The 4,714-nt window shown below is 41.2% G+C and overlaps 1 pseudogene; it reads right to left on the bottom strand.

Moving 5' to 3' along the window:
• Nucleotides 1-504: 504 nt before the first annotated feature.
• On the bottom strand, nucleotides 505-3,206 carry LOC104449291 (annotated as a pseudogene).
• Nucleotides 3,207-4,714: the final 1,508 nt, after the last annotated feature.

Below are 4,714 nucleotides of genomic sequence, written 5' to 3' on the forward strand. Positions count from 1 at the left end.
AATGGACCATGAAAACATTAAAAGAGATGGGCTCAACGGATAGAGGGAAAAAGTGGGCCGAAAGGAAGAAATGAATGGGAAGATGGGCTTTACTTTTGAAAGGGCCGAAAATTCATTGAAAGGATGGGTTGAACATGCGGGCCTACTGGACCCGACTTTTCATTTTATTACATTCATTTTTTTTTTCGATTATATATATATATATATATATATATATTTGCTTTTTACCTTTTTTATATATTTTTTTATATTTTTGCAAAATAAATTAATATTTTAAACGTTGACAAAAATTCGAGGGTCAACAAAAATTACAAATTCCGACCAAAAAAAAAAATATTACAAATTGTATCTATTTTATCTAGTCAATAATTTGTTATTAAGAAGAAGCGTACTATTTTGTGCGCTTATGGTACCTTTATATTTACCGATCTAAACCATGCCAAATCAACCGTGTATTCACAAGACTGGATCAGACGCACCAAAGACAAATAGTAACAAGAGAGCTATTGCATCCTCGTTGTTGAATGATCTTTTTTATAGGGAACTATCCTGTTAAATAATGTTTTCTAGATTTCCAATATGATAAAATAGAGATAGACAATGACTTGTTCCTAAACACTTACTAAATTATCTTTCCTAGGTTTGTACATCCAAAGACTATTGCCTTTGTAATTGTCCACTTATTTAGAGCTAGAACATGAGCAATTATGCTTGTATTCGATTACAGATCCTCACTTTCATGGCGCAAAAGCATCTCAACCACCTGGCTCATGGTCGGTCTCGCATCTCGGTCCTCCTCCACACACTGAAGCGCCACCGCAACCAAAACTTCCATCTTCTTGATGTCGTAAGGTCCCTTTACGGTCGGATCCACAATTTCCCTTATCCATGTCTCCATGGGCAACCCTGGTTTCATCTTCTCTCTCACCCAGGAAGTGAATGTTTTGTTGTCGCCTTTTATTTCTCCGCGGATGGCATGGCCTGCGACTGGGTTCCCTCCTGTCAGCATCTCCAATAGAACGATTCCATAGCTGTACACATCCACTTTGGAGGTGATTGGCATATTGTAAACCCATTCAGGAGCCATGTAACCCCTCGTTCCTCTGATTCTTGAGAAACTTGTATTCTTAAGGCCCTCTCTGTTAAGTAGCTTAGACAGCCCAAAATCAGCCACCTTTGGTTGGTAATCGGAATCGAGGAGTATGTTATGTGGCTTCACGTCGCAATGGAGAACCCATTCCAAGCACTCCTCGTGAAGATAAGCAAGCCCCTTGGCTGATCCCACCGCGATCTCATACCTCTTCTTCCAGTCGAGTTGATCGGAAGAAAGGTTTTCTGCCAAGGAACCGTGATTCATGAACTCATAAACCAAGAGCCTGTGCCTTCCCTCCACACAGTAACCCCACATCGCAATCAGGTTCATGTGATTGAGATTCCCAATTGTTCTCACTTCAGCCAGGAACTCTTCTTCTCCTTGATTCGCCTCGTTTAGCAGCTTGACCGCTGCTTCCCCATGATCTGGCAGGACACCCTTGTACACAATCCCCCCACTTCCTCTTCCAATCTCTTTGTTAAAGTTCCTGGTCGCTTTCTTTAGCTCGGCATATGTGAACCTTGTAAATCCTGTCCCCGCAAGACGATATCCCTTTGCATAACCTCCGCGTTTGTCAGGATCAGTCCCGATCAAAAAGGACCATGTGAGGAAGACTACAACAATTTCCACTCCAGCCAGCGCCGTAGCAAAAATGAGCAAGATCTCAAGTGTCGAATTCTGGTGGCTCGTCAGATAAGTCCTCTGTAGGTCAACTTCTTGAGCTTTTAGGGGACAAGGCAGTGGGTCGAATCCTTTGGTGGGTATTTGATAAGAAGAGAGATTAGCTTTTGGTAGTTTCAAATAGATGCTCCCAATAAATGAGAACGAAATATATCCATTTAACAGCAGTATCTTGGGGTAACAGTCGAAGCTCCCTTCCCGTTGAATTTGTATTGAAAGCCTTTACAATTGCAAAGATCTGCGCACATTTTCTTGCACGACTCCAGGGTAGTGTTTGAAGTATAGTCCTTATCATATCCATAGAAATCATGGTGAGGCAAACGCAGGAAATCGACATGAGCATCAGAACCCTGGTTGCAGAAGCTCTCGAATTTGGGCGCACATCCCTGAGTCCAATCAGTGTCATTATTCCGCACATATCCAGGAAGGCAAGAGCAACTCCTTCCCTCCCTCGGGCTGTACCTGCAAACGCTATTCGGTCCACAAATCCCATGAACAGTACATGACTCAGACAAGCCTTGCCATGTTACAACCCACTTCCCATCTTTTTCTCTACTATAGACCCTTACATTACCATCATGATCCACCTTTAACATACGTTGTGTTTTCTTGCCAAAATCCAACGTCAGGAACTTCAGATCGTCGGATGAAGTGAAATTCCCCAAGGAATCGAGCACTGCAACTCTACTATCGTTGTAGGTTGTTCTTCCAACTTCCCAACTCACACGGGCCGGGTCTGGCCAGTATACGCTTGAGTACAAAGGTCCATTGAAGAGGAGACGAAGGATGTTGTCGTTGTCAAAGTATAACTTGTAATAGCCAGAAGAGAAGTTGCCGTTGCTCTGAGAGGAAACAAGTGGTGTGTTCCTGGTGAGGTTCTGTCCAGGGAGGAGCACGTCGGTCGGGCAGTTGAAGCTTTGCCAGAGTGGGACATTACCTTCTCTGTCACGAAGAACAAGATTACCAGAGTCTAGGAGTTGTAACTGATGAACCGGTGTTTTCGACCGCGAGAGTGAGGCTGTATCTATGGCCCAAACAACAGCGTGTCTGGCATCGGTTAGCACGAGATCACCGTTCTTTTTAATAGAAAGCTTAGAGTACCTCCCGTTGACAGGTTCATTGCGGTTTGCCATCCAAACTACGGTGCAATTCTGGCCGCTGCATGGTGGATGGCTGAACCAGATGGCAAAGCAGTAAGCGTTCTTGCCGACGGGGTAAAAACCGGCGGAGAAGACACCAGACTTTGAGATGAGGATGTCATCCGGGTTATCAACGGAGAGAGAGTCGCCTCTCCTCAAAGTAGTGCGAGTCGCAGAGGAAGGTTGAGAAGACATGTGAAGGATTGAGAGAACAAGCGCAAGGAGAAATGACGAGTTTCTCATGGTGTTCAAGGAACAGGTTGAGGCTTGGCCTGTACTGAGATATTTTTTTCCAGAAGTCATTGGCTTTACTTATAAAGTGAACTGGCATATAAAACAAATCACCAAGCGATCCGTACATGCTCCTAGGTTCAAATCACCGTCCTTATGCATTTCTCTGAAGGACACCCTCAAGAGCATCTATCTAATCTCAATCGTAAATAAATCTTTTAGGCATCTGATGTTGTAATTTTAGCACTTACTTTATTAACGAACTCTCATTTCTTGCCCATAATTATTGTATTGCACTATATTATATTCTGATGTACAATCAATAACGAATTTTAGGGGTGATCCTATTCTAAACCTACGACATGAAATTTAGAACGTGCTATGGTAAAACTAATTATCAGTTTTTGAAACTTGTAACCTACCCTATTTGTCCTAGAACTAACCTTAGAATGTGTCATATATTTTAGTCTGATTCCAAGGTCTACCAAGAACCCTTTTTTTTTTTGGTTTCATTGAGTTTCATTTTTTTGGTTTCATTGAGTTTCATTTTTTTGGTTCATTGAGTTACAATAATATGAACCATATTTGATAAAGGCACCACTTGATGTTTATCTTGATTCACAAGCAAGGGCCCTTGATTCATGGTCGCAGCAGCCCTTGCCTAGTGGTGGCGAGAATCGTACCCTGCGCTTATGGCCATGTGAGGGCCAACCACCCTTACCTCGATCCCGACAAGGGAGGTTGGCTATAGATGGCACAACACATTGCCGTCCCCTTTCCTTTAAATCTTACAAGCTCAAAAAAAAAAAAATAAGTTCAATTTTCTTTAATAAATATTTTATAAAACATAAATGGATGAACACAAAATGTCGCCCTTGTAGAGGAAATAAATAATAAAAAATGCCAGCCTAGACTTTTCCATCAACTAAAAGTTGGGAAGTTAATGAAATGACTAACTTGAAGGATGACGATGGATTTTAATATTTAAAAAATCGAGAAAGAGAATTTGAAAAGTAAATGTGACGGATTGACACGAGTGTAAGAATTTTCATTGTCATTATCCAATGAAAATTGGAGCAGCGTTGTCATAGCCAACTTCGGAAATGTTGTGGAATTGGAGATGAGGTGCTCTCACTTAACCCATGGGAGTAGATTAGTAACTAGGTTTGATTTATGCGTTTGTGCTAGCGGGTGAATAAAGTGCACAAATTAATTTTGATTTCATTGTGCCATAACAAACTGTGCAACCAATCTTCCATATTTGAGCTAATTATAATCATTTTGTTTCACGTGTTATCTAATTTTCAAATTTAGTAATTCATTTCATTAAGTTTACGTCAAAGTTTCTGATTCCATTAATCTCACATCACTGACCCATGAAATGAATCTCCTTTTGTTAGTTATTCGTATTTGACTAATCCAATTTGGATTGTTTGATTAGCCATAGAGATGTCACATCATTGAGAAAACTGGTTGTCTCGTGATACATACTATCTACCAGTGGTTGTCTTTTTCAAAGTGCTAAAATTTTTGCTTTTCGACAATGGTCATTGGCTACTAGTCGGACGTC

Source organism: Eucalyptus grandis, chromosome 6 (assembly GCF_016545825.1).
Source record: "Eucalyptus grandis isolate ANBG69807.140 chromosome 6, ASM1654582v1, whole genome shotgun sequence".
Classification (NCBI taxonomy): domain Eukaryota; kingdom Viridiplantae; phylum Streptophyta; class Magnoliopsida; order Myrtales; family Myrtaceae; genus Eucalyptus; species Eucalyptus grandis.